Source organism: Pseudophryne corroboree, chromosome 1 (genome assembly GCF_028390025.1).
Source record: "Pseudophryne corroboree isolate aPseCor3 chromosome 1, aPseCor3.hap2, whole genome shotgun sequence".
In the NCBI taxonomy this organism is placed as follows: Eukaryota; Metazoa; Chordata; class Amphibia; order Anura; family Myobatrachidae; genus Pseudophryne; species Pseudophryne corroboree.
Window position 1 is genome coordinate 618710426 of NC_086444.1, and position 13121 is coordinate 618723546.

Here is a 13121-nt window from a genome sequence, read left to right on the forward strand (position 1 = left end):
ACATACAGCTCAGTACAGGGAGGGGGAGCACACACTACATACAGCACAGTACAGGGAGGGGGAGCACACACTACATACAGTACAGGGAGGGAGCACACACTACATACAGCACAGTACAGGGAGGGAGCACACACTACATACAGCACAGTACAGGGAGGGGGAGCACACACTACATACAGTACAGGGAGGGAGCACACACTACATACAGCACAGTACAGTGAGAGAGCACACACTACATACAGCACAGTACAGGGAGGGGTAGCACACACTACATACAGCACAGTACAGGTTAACTCTGTTTCTTCGAAGTCCACAGGATCGGCATGGGGTGTAGGTGGTTGGATAAGGATCAGGCACCAAACGGTTAAGCTTTTGAGCTCCCAGGATGCTCTGGTCCAACCTCCCCTATAACCCCGCCTCCTGGCCAAGGGAAGTCAGTTTTGTCAGCAAGCCCAAGGCAGGCGCAAAATTAAGTGGAAGGAAGACCTGTACATACGAGAAAAAACACACTCTTCCATACCAGAAGGAAGGAGATAGTGAAAGTTTCTCAAATTAGGTGCGTCGGGTGGATGCCCTGTGGATCCTATGGACTTCGAAGAAACATGGTTAACCTTGGTAAGTCTACCATAACTCTTGTTTTCTTCTTTAGAGTCCACAGTTGATCCACATGATTGACATGGTGATGTCCCAAAACAGAATTTAAGGGAGGGGACGCTCCTGATTATACCGGAGAATCCAACGCCCAAAAGCAGCATCCTAACAGGCAAAGGTATCAAAGGCATAATGTTTCAGAAATGTATTTATTGATGACCATGTGGCTGCCTTACAGAGTTGTTCAGTTGAGGCACCTCAGCGGGCTGCTCATGAGGGACCAACTGAGTGGGTAGAATGGGCAGAAACATCCAAGATCGGGAGATCAGCTTGAGAGTTCACTTCTGAGATCATCATCCGCAGCCATGTTGCCAGTGTTTGCTTATTAGCAGGCCATCCTCTTCTATGGAATCCATATAGGGCAAAGAGAGCATCTGTTCTTTTGATGTCACCAGTAAGATCCACATAGATTCTTCGGACTAAATCCAATGATGCATCTCCCACAGTAAGGTCCAGCAATTGGAAGGCCGGGACTACAACTTCTTCATTAAGGTGAAATTTAGAGAGCACCTTAGGAAGATAACCAGACCTGGTTTGGAGAACTGCTCTGTCTGGGTGAAAGACCAGAAATGGTGGGCAACATAAAAGTGCCGCTAAATCTGATACTCTCCTAGCTGAAGCTATTGCCAATAGAAATAGAGTTTCAGCTGTCATCCACTTGAGATCCACCAGGTGCAATGGTTCAAATGGGGGAGCTTGAAAAACCTTGAGAACTAGTCATAGGTCCCAAGGAGCTGTTGGAGGTACAAAAGAAGGCTGGATATGGAGCACTCCCTGGAAGAAAGTGTAAACATCCTGCAGAGTTGCAATTTTCCTCTGGAACCATATGGATAATGCAGAAACCTGTACCTTAAGGGTGGTTAGGCGGAGACCTCGGTCAATGCCGGCTTGAAGGGATGCCGAGATTCTGGAAACTCTAAAGAAACGAGGCTTATAACTTCTGGCAGCACACCATTGGAAATATGCATGCCAGATCTAGTAATAGATGCGGGCTGAGGATGGTTTCCTTGTCTGAAGTATCATTTGAATTACCGCTTGTGAAAATCCTTTTGCTTTTAGGATGGATGACTCAAGCGCCAAACAGTCAAAGACAGATGGTCCAGGTGTAAGTAGAGACAGGGACCTTGAATCAATAGATCTGGTCGTTGAGGAAGCAGCAATGGTTTGTCCACTGATAGCCTCTGCAGACCTGTGTACCAATTGCGTATGGGCCAAGCCAGAGCTATCAATATCATGGCGCTGCCTTCCTGTTGGAATCTGCAAATCACCCTGGGTAACAGAGAGATTGGCAAGAACACATATGCCAGATTAAATTTCCATCCGATTGCTGGGACCTTGTTGTTCTTATGTGAAGCCATGAGGTCCACTTCCAGCAACCCCCATTTGTCTACCAGAATCTGGAAGACTTCTGGGTGCAGGGCCCATTCGCCTGCATGAATGTCATGCCGGCTGAGGAAGTCCGTTTCTCCATTTACAACTCCTGGTATGAATACCGTGGACACTGCTGGATGATGGCGTTTGGCCCACCGGAGGATGCATCCTATCTCCTTCATTGCCATCCGGCTGCGAGTGCCTCCTTGGTGATTGAGATAGGCTACTGCAGTAGTGTTGTCTGACTGGATCTGAATTGGTCTGCCGTGAAGTATTTCCTTTGCCTGAGTGAGTGCCATGTACATGGCCCAAAGCTCCAGGACATTAATTGACAGACCACCCTCTGCCTTGGTTCAACATCCCTGGAAAGAGTATTAACCTGTTACTGCTCCCCAGCCTTGGAGACTGGCATCCATTGCCAGGAGAACCCAGTCTGGAATCCAGAAGGGTCGATCCTTGTCCAGGTAGGGATGCTTGTAGCCACCAGATCAGTGACGTACTTCCTGAGGAAGAATCATAGTCTGGGTTTTTATCGACTTATGCTGCCCATTCCATCTGGAGAGAATCAGATGTTGAAGGGCCTTGAATGGAACTGGGCAAATTCTACCATGTCGAATGCCGAAACCACTGACCCCAGTATCCGCATCGTTGTATGGATGGATACTCTCTAACTGTGCAGCAAGCTGTGGATTCTCATCTGTATTGTGGATATTTTGTCCAGTGGCAGGATTTTGCCCAATTTAGGAGCCATCCGTGAGCCTGCAGGAAGGCTATAAGTTACTTGTAGATGGCAGAGGAGGGTTTTTTGGGATTGTGCCAGGAAGAGCAGGTCATCCAGGTATGGAAAAATCCTTATCTCTTGGCGACAAAGCTGAGCTGCCATCACCACCATGATTTTGGTGAACAGTGACACCTGAGGAGCTGTAGCAACTCTGAAGGGTAGTGCCTGAAATTGGAAATGTTGCTGAAGGATCACAAACCTGACATAGTGCTGATGGGAGAGTGCTATCAGTACATGCAGGTAGTCATCTTTAATGTCCAGAGACACCATGAAATCCCCAGGCTCCACTGCCAGGGTAATAGCCCATAAAGTTTCCATACAAACCCGGGGTACCCAAATATATTTGTTCAGAGCTTTGAGATTGAGAATGGGCTGATGGTACCTATTGGGCTTCTGAACCAGGAAAAGGGTAAAGTAGAAACCCAGTCCTCGTTGTCCTGAGAGAACCGATATTGTCCCTCATTCCGAGTTGTTCGCTCGCAAGCTGCTTTTAGCAGCATTGCACACGCTAAGCCGCCGCATACTGGGAGTGAATCTTAGCTTAGCAAAATTGCGAACGAAAGATTCTCAAAATTGCGAATAGAAATTTCTTTGCAGTTTCTGAGTAGCTCCACACTTACTCTGCCACTGCGATCAGTTCAGTCAGTTTCGTTCCTGGTTTGACGTCACAAACACACCCAGCGTTCGCCCAGACACTCCCCCGTTTCTCCAGCCACTCCTGCGTTTTTCCCAGAAACGGCAGCGTTTTTTCACACACTCCCATAAAACGGCCAGTTTCCGCCCAGAAACACCTACTTCCTGTCAATCACATTACAATCACCAGAACGAAGAAAAAACCTTGTAATGCCGTGAGTAAAATACCAAACTTCTTAGCAAATTTACTTGGCGCAGTCGCAGTGCGAACATTGCGCATGCGCAATTAGCGGAAAATCGCTGCGATGCGAAGAAAATTACCGAGCGAACAACTCGGAATGAGGGCCATTATCACTCCTGATTGCAGTAAGGTCTGAATGGCTTTTTGTAGAGCCTTGTCCTAGATTGAATGTAAAGACGGGCTGGTGCAAAAGAACTGTTGGGGGGGCGCTTCATGAAGGTGAAGGCGTAACCGTGAGAAACCACTTCTTGCACCCAGGTGGGATTACGTATGTAATCTGTGTAAATTAAGCAGCACTGTGACAGCCTTCACTTAAAATAAGTAAAAGTAAAGTACATTAAGAAAAACTCTTTCCGCACCAGCCCTTTACGGTTTGAAAGGTGCACTGCAGGGGAGGCAGATATAACATGTGCAGAGAGAGTTAGATTTGGGTGTGGTGAGTTCAATCTGCAATCTAAATTGCAGTGTAAAAATAAAGCAGCCAGTATTTACCCTGCACAGAAACAAAATAACCTGCCCAAATCTAACTCTCTCTGCAAATGTTATATCTGCCCGCCCTGCAGTGCACATGGTTTTGGCCATCTGCTAAAAAATTTCCTGCTGCGATCAACTTGGAATTACCCCCTTAATCAGCTACTCAGTACCACAGAGGAGTAATTGCTGTATAACATGTCCCTTGGGAGAGGTATACAGGAGGCTGAACCCAGCGTTCCTGAAGACATGCTGTAACAATTTTGCCCAAAGTATATTGTCGCCAAGCGAATTTCTGCAACAGACATGTCCAGCGTATATTCCCGCACAGAGCGTAAATTGCAGTAGACACATGTATAATGTTGCTCAGCGTCTTTAAACAGAAGCGGGCCAATCAGTTCAAGGTGGGAAAACCATAGTTAATTCACCACCTGAGCCAGGGGTAGGGGCAACCAGGGAGGGCCCTACTCCCCACTGCTGACATCCACCCCAGGGTTCTGCGGCCTCCAAATTTATCCCCGGAGCCTGTGATCCCTGGTGGTCTAGCGGTGGTGCACCCAAGGAGGACGCCCCATGTCAGCGCTGTCAGGTAGTCTCCAACCCAAAACAGCCAGGCTGCGTACAAAAACGCATCTTCCCACGAGCGGGAAAGTCACCTTACCTTTCTCTCCATGCTCCGGCCGCAGCCTAGGATCGTTAGTGTGGGTCTGCTAGCTAACCCTTGCTGGCACCTGCTGAAATCATCAGCGTAGATACTGATGTTGCAGCACCGGCGGGGAGTTGTTGGAGTGGCTGTCGCAATACATTTAAGATGCATAGCGCAGCATTACGGTGGGCAATCCCGGGATCGGCGGGATCCCAGGATTTAGGGCCAAAAACTGCCGTGATTCAATCCCGGGATTGGAAGGTCCAATCCCGGGAATTGAGGGATCAGTGTTGAGCATCCACAGGATGCTCAGACGCTGCCCGGCTTCCTCCTTCCGGCTTCCCCGGCGCAGTATGAGGTCACGCTGCGCTGTCAGCCGTGCACTGAGGGAGTGCAGGAAGAGATCCCCACCCGCCCTTGGTATACAGTTAGTAATGTGTGCGGGTCGGGGTGAGGGGGCAGCCACACGCTTAAAAGCCAAACCCGGTTATCCCGGGAATCCCGGGATTGGCCATTTTTCAATCCCAATACCCGGGATTGAAAAAATGGCCCGGGATTGGCTTCCCTACGCAGCATGCTCTAAACAGGGCTATATAAAATAACAAAGTTGAAATAAAAAGCTTGGGACTGTAAAAACGGGATCAGTATAAGATTCCGCCAGACGAGATCCCGGCAGTCATAATACCGACACCGGGATCCCGATCGGCACAATCCCGACAGGGGGCGAGCGCAAAGCAGCTCCTTGCGGGCTTGCTGTGCTCACCGCGCTGCGGGCCCGGTGCCTCGCTACGCTCGGCATACTAATTTATTCTCCGTCTGTGGGTGTCGTGGACACCCACAGAGGGAGAATATGTCGGGATTGTGCAGGTCGGGATCCCGGTGTCGGGATTCCGACCGCCGGGATCCCGTCCGGCGGGATCTTGACCGCATCCCGTAAAAACAGCCCCATCGTTTTACATGTGGTCTGGCTCAGACGGTGGGATTATAGGGGTGGTTGGACCGGAGCATCCTGGCAGCTCAAAATCTTAACCGTTTGGTGCCCGATCCTCATCCAACCACCTACACCCCATGTCAATCCTGTGAATCAACTGTAGACTCTGAAAAAGAAAAGCCCTATTCACGAACACTGTCTTATCAGAGATAGCTCAGCGAGTGCATACATTGTGAACAGAAAGTAACTGTTCAGGTTCTTGAAGTATACATTTTAATTAATCATTTACCAATAAATTGAGGGCTTAATGACATTTGTATTACTAGGTCTCTGTAATTATGTTGTATTTGATTTACATATTTTATATATATATATATATATATATATATATATATATATATATATATATATATATATATATATATATATATATATATATATATAGTCCATGCAGGTAGCCCGGCACTCCGCTGTCCCCCTCAGGGGATAAATGCTCCGGTGCCTTCCTAGGGGTGTGCTTGCCCCAATATAAACTGGAAAAAATCTCGGCGGCACTCAGAGTCTGTACACCTTCAATCAGCGTGAAAAAGCCATGTGCATTTATTAACGTTTCGGAGGGCGAACCTCCTTCCTCAGAACACTGCAAACACTGTTTTTTTGCAGTGTTCTGAGGAAGGAGGTTCGCCCTCCGAAACGTTAATAAATGCACATGGCTTTTTCACGCTGATTGAAGGTGTACAGACTCTGAGTGCCGCCGAGATTTTTTCCAGTTTATATATATATATATATATATATATACTGTATATACATATATATATATATATATATATTACATATATATATATATATATATATATATAATATTACACAAGAATATTATGTAATATTAATTAAGCAATGTGCAATCACAGCCTGGGGGTGTGCAATCCAGCCTGGGGGTGGTGAGTGCAACTGTGCACCTCATATCTGGGTACGGCGAGTGCGGTGGTTCCCTGTATATATATATGTATGTAGGGTTTAGAACATTATATTTCGGTTAATAGAATTCCTAGGGGGCTTAGACTCCTAAAACAACCTACATTCGGCAACATTGATGCAGCCTTTTTAGAAAAATGGGATAAAACATTACACAACTGTTCCATTGACCTAATGAAGCTTTTGATTGAGGAAAAGAAGAACTCCCTCCTAGAATTGGAGAAGAATATCAAGTGCAAAGAAACAGAACTTGAACCCTTTAAAGATAAAGAGGACTATAAAATTAATGAAAAGGTTCTCAACAGGAAAATGGAACACATCGAAGAAGAGGTCACCAAGAATAAGGAGAAAAAGTTTCTCAGGGACAAAACAGACTATGAACAAGGAAAAATAAAAAATTGGAGCAGGTTCGGAACCATGAATCAACAAATAAACCGAACAGACAGACAATATTGGAGAACAGTACCAGTTAAAGGAAAACCTTCACGAAATTCAGAAGTAAACACACCATCTCCGACCTTAAGGATGCAGAACAGATTCACAACACTACAAAGATTGAACTCTAACAATGACCAGACTTTTTTAGCCCAAAGAACAGGAACAAGACCCAAAGAAGCCACAAGAAATTCCCTGAAGGAAGACATCCGCCTTGCATCACCTCTCAAAAGAAGGCACACAGAGGAAGAGGAAAACGGGGCAGCGGGAGGGAGAGAGAACAAAAAAAGAGCAGTACATTGACGGATACTAAGGAAAAAGGAATCTTCAATCTCTCACAACATACTCTGTCGAAACCGGAAATATCCTTACTTAATAAAGGCCTCACATTCGCTCCTACGGGGGGTCTTAATAAATTTGAGACCTTCATTGATCTAAATAAGTTCATTAGAAAATTAACAATAAAAAGACATTTTTTAAGGAAAGAGGATGCTGTTATCAGTAACTATGAAAACCAATCAAAATCAGGTCTAAAACCGACCTCAAAGTTTTACCCTCTGGAGTCAAAAGGAAGTAATATTAGTATCTTTTATGAGATGGTAAAAAAGGATCTATGTGAAACCAACTTGGATGCAATTAAGGAGAGGAACATCACGAATCGAGAAAAAGAGGCTCTTAAGAAGTTACAGAAAAATCAAGAAATTGTGATAAAACAAGCTGATAAAGGGGGGGGGGTCTGGTTATCATGGACCGTGAGAAATATATTAATGAAGCTCAGAGATTACTTGAAGATGAGGCTTCCTACACTAAGCTATCCGGTGACCCCAAAGATATCTTCGTTGATGAATTAAGAAAACTCTTAGTGCACGGTCTACGCACAGACGTCATTACGAAGGAAGAATTCCAATTTCTGATGAAGTCAGACCCCATTACCCCAATCTTTTATTTTCTGCCCAAAATTCACAAAAACCTGGAAAACCCGCCCGGAAGACCTATTGTGGCGGGTATTGATTCGCTCACGTCAAATTTATCAGAATACATAGATGTTTTCCTCAAAACTTATGTTAAAGAGCTACCATCATATTTGAAGGACACTACCGCCGTGTTGAACTCCCTAAAAGACCTTGAATGGAAAGACACCTTTAGGTGGGCGACAATAGACGTTCAGTCGTTATACACTTGTATAAACCACGAAAAAGGTGTAACAGCATGCAGAGAATTTATGGAGAATGATACCTCACTAACAGCCATCCATAAAGATTTTATTTGTGATGTTATGTATTTTATTCTTCAGCACAACTATTTTAAATTTTTAGATCATTTTTATCTACAGCGATGCGGGACCGCTATGGGTACGATTTTTGCACCGAGCTTCGCAAATTTATTCATGGGCAGTTGGGAGAAGAATTTTATCTATGGTAACCATGATTTTAAGAACCACCTAATTTTTTATCGTCGCTACATAGATGACATTTTAATTATCTGGGACGGCACGGAAGAATGTTTTTATAAGTTCGTTGAATTCCTGAGCAATAACGAGTTGAATCTCGTCTTTACATCAATAAATCAATAAAGAATCTATTGAATTCCTCGATCTGATTCTAGAGGGGATGGATGGAAAAGTTGAAACCAAGAACTTCATTAAGCCAGTTGACACAAATAGTTACCTCCACTACAAAAGTAACCACTTAAAGAAATGGAAAAATAACATCCCCTTCTCCCAATTTAACAGAATAAAGAGAAATTGCAGCAACCAGGAAGAATGTGAAGCCCAAATTGAGAAGTACAAAAGTAGATTCAAGGATAAAGAATATCCAATCAGCATCTTGGAAGAAGCAGCCACTAAAGCAAAGGCACTAGAGAGATCAACACTACTAGAATACAAGTCCAAAGAAACCAAAAAAGATTCCGTTTCTTTTATTACAACATACAATCGTCATGAGAAATCCATTAGAGACTCACTCAGTAACCACTGGGGAATCCTATTAATGGACCCGGTCCTTAAAGAAATCCTGCCTCCTCGCCCCGAGATCGTCTTCAGGAAATCAAAAAATCTTAAAGATGTTCTAGCCCCAAGCATGCTACGAAAGGAACCTGAAGAGGGTTCACGAATGCCAAAATGCACTGGATCCTTCAAATGTGGCCGATGCAACATCTGTAGGTACCTACACCCAGTGAGGAAAACATTCACAAACACGGAGAAAAAGGAAGTGTACAAAATCAAAGATTTCATAAATTGTAATACCCAATCGGTGATCTATTTATTGGAATGTGAGTGCGGAAAACAATATGTGGGAAAAACAAAGAGACCGCTTAAAATAAGGATCCAAGAACATATCCGCAATATAAAAAATAAAATGGAGAACCACGCTGTATCCAAACATTTCAAGATAGCACACAACTTCAACCCAGAAGCATTGACTTTTAAAGCAATTGAATCAGTGCAGCTGGGAGAAAGAGGCGGTGACCTGGCGAATAAACTTTCACGCAGAGAAATGTATTGGATATTCCAACTACAGACACTCCACCCAAAGAGATTCAATGACTATTATGAAATCGCTCCGTTCCTGTGAATCCATTTGTGCCATCATGATTTTATGGTTGGATTCCAACCCCCTGTTCTTTATCCACCCCTCAACACAGCCGCGGCACAGCCGATCTTACCCAATATCACCTCCTTCACTCCCCCCCCCCCTCTTTTCCCACTACCCCCCTCCCCCTACTCCTTTCCGACATCAATTAAATCACTATATGTTTATAGTCGTAATATGACACATGTATGGTAAGTAATTATTACAGTCAAACCACACTGGAAATGCCCAACCTCGCCCGATCTTGGAAGCGAAGCAGTGTCGGGCCTGATCAGTACCAGACTAGGGAGACCACCTGGGAATATCAGGTACTGTAACCAAAACTCACATAAAAAGCCTACATGAGCATGTCATTATTACAACTACGTTAATATAAAAAACTCATATGAGCTTATCACTAGCTCCATTTTCAATGTCTGCACTTTATGAATATCATCAATTAACTGTCTGCACCTTATTATTAATATTAATTGCACAAAGCACTTTAACTACTTACTCTTATATTTATATGTATATATCTCATTAATCTACACGCTCGCGCACTTAATTGATCACAAATCCACCTATTTGATGTAGCACTGTCCATTTACTTATATGAATGCCCTATTATTAAGTGTCCATCCGCTTAGGAATTGTTACTATGGTGACCAGATTGCTCTTAATCACCTATTAACTAAACCTCTTTCTCTATTCCCATGTTTCATATCACGGAGGACTGACATAATAATATCCCTGATCTCCATTAACATGGCCGCCGCATGGAAATGCCTATGAAAAAACGACACAAAGATGGCCGCCGCTGGAGCTATCTGTACAAATACTCTTGACCTCTAGGAAGAACAGAATCAGTGGAAACCGCGGGCGCATGCGCGGTCCCATCTCCGGAAGTGGGGCGGAAGTGACGCGACGTCAGGACACCGGAAGTGTAGCGGAAAAGCCGCCAGCGCTACTTTTCAGTGACTTTTTATCCACCTTTCCTGCTCCAAACTTGCATTTACAGCATTTAATACACACTGTACCCATATATACTATCTACTCATGATCTATAAGAATTGTAACTAATAAATTATAGGGGGTCATTCCGAGTTGTTCGCTCGGTAATTTTTCTCGCAACGGAGCGATTAGTCGCTAATGCGCATGCGAAATGCCCGCAGTGCAACTGCGCCAAGTAAATTTGCTATGCAGTTAGGTATTTTACTCACGGCATTACGAGGTTTTTTCTTCGTTCTGGTGATCGTAATGTGATTGACAGGAAGTGGGTGTTTCTGGGCGGAAACAGGCCGTTTTATGGGTGTGTGCGAAAAAACGCTACCGTTTCTGGGAAAAACGCGGGAGTGGCTGGAGAAACGGAGGAGTGTCTGGGCGAACGCTGGGTGTGTTTGTGACGTCAAACCAGGAACGACAAGCACTGAACTGATCGCAGATGCCGAGTAAGTGTGGAGTTACTCAGAAACTGCTAAGACGTGTCTATTCGCAATTCTGCTAATCTTTCGTTCGCAATTTTGATAAGCTAAGATTCACTCCCAGTAGGCGGCGGCTTAGCGTGTGCAAAGCTGCTAAAAGCAGCTTGCGAGCGAACAACTCGGAATGACCCCCATAGTCTGCTCTGCAATACCATGTGCAAACAACAGGAAGTGATGTCATAATTGCTATTAGATCAGTACTGGTATAAATAGAAGCCTGGTCCCACTCTGCCAATACCCCTTGATGAAGTCTGAATGACGAAACGCGTTGGTCAACCTGGCAGTGACCACACACCCAGTTAAGCAATAATCTTCTTATTTATATATATTTTAACTGGTAATATATTTTATGTGTACATTGTTTTTATCCCATTTTTTAAAGAGACCTGTTATTAAGAAACTTTTATGTGCAAAATATTCTTCTTTTTTATGTGAATAAATTGTATTTTATTTTATATTTATTTACTCATAGTGTGAGTGTTTATCTTTTTAAAGACACCATTGGTCGCTAAATTCCACCCCCCCCTTGCATATATATATGTGTAGCAAGAAATGATACAGCGCCACTTGTGAGGTGGGTTCTCAGTAAAACATGAAAAATAAAATTGCTAAAAGAAAAACACACGAAGCCTTGTTAAAAGGTGTCTGCCAACCCTTAAGAGTGCACTACTGGTACAGTACTGCTAGGAAGAGTATAGAATGGGGGGATAAGGGTACCGGCGACTTGTGTTGTTTAAAATGCAATTGCTAAAATTTTTAGATTTAAAAGCCAAAAAATATATAATAATCCAAACGAGCTTTAATATCACATAAAAGTGGATCACAACATAAAAAGTACTTCAAAGTATTGATAAAAATATATAAACATAAAAGGTCTTTGTAAAAGGTAAGGAGTTCTGACTTATCTTTAAAAACAGGCAAGGGGGTCACTGCAGGGAGTCCAACGCGTTTCGTCACACCAGACTTCTTCAAGGGGTAAGGACAGAATGAGATAAAATGCCTATTTATACCCCTGGTATACTAGCTCAGGGTTGGTGATGTCATAATTGATCATGTGATCTAATGAAAAAATATAACCTAAAAGAAATCAAGGACACTCAATTGAAACATAGCCTAAGGCAAAGGAGGTCACCATAGGGATGTACACATTAAAACCGAGTGGTTTGTAAGGCTCAAATGATGTTAGGAATGTTCAAAACTGTAAAAATGTGATGAATTGCGGCACTTGTGGTGACGGAGGTGATGCGTCACGTGTCTCCGGGTACTTCCGCCAACTTCCGGTTTTGCTAGTGCGCATGCGCCGGCGGCGCTGCTCGTTCACTGCGCATGTGCCCGCAGCCTCTCCAGATAGCAACAGTCTATGTTCAGGTCTCCATGCTGTGTATGTCCTTCTTATTATGTGCTGCGGCGGCCATGTTGTTGGAGGGAAACTCCATAGAGGATAAAGGAAATGCGGTGGCCATCTTTAAGGAGTCTTTGGAGACCCAGAATCGTGGTTTATCGGTATCCATGACGACGGATCCATATAAATAGAAACACAAAACAGAAAAGATATGGTAAAATCTATGTACTGGTTTCTTTTTTGCAGATAAAATATGCTGGAAACTATTATATGAGGGAATAATACTAGCCCACATGAAATACATTAAAGTGACAGACACACAACGCTACCAATGTGTATCTAGAAAGTGACATCCTGTTAAAAAGCCATACATAGGTGATAAGAGGATTTGCAAGTGCCACTAATTACTGAGATTAGAAAAAAGAAGAGAAATGGTTGTAAGATTACAACCCCAAAGATTGTGAGGAAAAAGAAGGGGGGAAGAACCAAGCGCAGAGTATTGAACCTAATAAAGGATATATAAACAAAATGAGAGTGATGCTGGGAAGGTGATGATATTTAAGCTCAGAGAATTCATAGTGTTATAATTC

General features: G+C 43.7%; 1 protein-coding gene, 1 long non-coding RNA gene and 1 pseudogene across 4 annotated transcripts in view; 2 read left to right on the forward strand and 1 right to left on the reverse strand.

Moving 5' to 3' along the window:
- Window positions 1-13121, forward strand: part of LOC134903249 (uncharacterized) — a 199438-nt gene that overhangs the window by 124338 nt on the left and 61979 nt on the right. The gene's annotated exons all lie outside the window — the stretch shown is intronic.
- Window positions 1-13121, reverse strand: part of GNA15 (G protein subunit alpha 15) — a 190058-nt gene that overhangs the window by 45242 nt on the left and 131695 nt on the right. The gene's annotated exons all lie outside the window — the stretch shown is intronic.
- On the forward strand, window positions 9927-10046 carry LOC134947010 (5S ribosomal RNA; annotated as a pseudogene).